The sequence below is a fragment of the Theobroma umbraticum genome, unplaced genomic scaffold (assembly GCF_002168275.2).
Source record: "Theobroma umbraticum cultivar Fairchild unplaced genomic scaffold, ASM216827v3 scaffold_44.0, whole genome shotgun sequence".
In the NCBI taxonomy this organism is placed as follows: domain Eukaryota; kingdom Viridiplantae; phylum Streptophyta; class Magnoliopsida; order Malvales; family Malvaceae; genus Theobroma; species Theobroma umbraticum.
The window spans coordinates 5,694,753-5,695,237 of record NW_018397255.1 but is presented as its reverse complement, the minus strand read 5'-3'; positions in this window follow the sequence as shown (position 1 = coordinate 5,695,237).

Genomic DNA, 485 nt, shown 5'->3' with positions numbered 1-485 from the left:
TTAAAAGAGTCGAATAAGAATATTCAAGTACTTCACTCAAGCACATATGCATTTGTCCAAAACATTTTAAATGCAAGTTCACTCACCCGTTTTTTTTTTTAACAACTCCAAACCTCAACTAGTGCTCCCAATGGAAATGTGGGGTCTCGTTGGAATCAATCACACACAATTAGCATCACAACCAACCTAATTCACATGAGTACAAATCCCAATGCTATTTCCATAATTAAACTTTACTAGTTCTTCCTAACTAGTTCTCAATTACCATTTGACCAGTCAACCTAATACTAACTCCACCATTTTCATAACACTTCATTTATTACTTCCATTTTCCAGCAGTATATCATCCTTATAATTCATAATTCCAAACTTAATTAATTCCCCTAGTGACATCTTATACGAACACAGTGCACTTTATTAAATTAGTCATCCACACCATTAGTTAAACCATGAATTACCATAATTATTAATCATTTCTCCCTCCA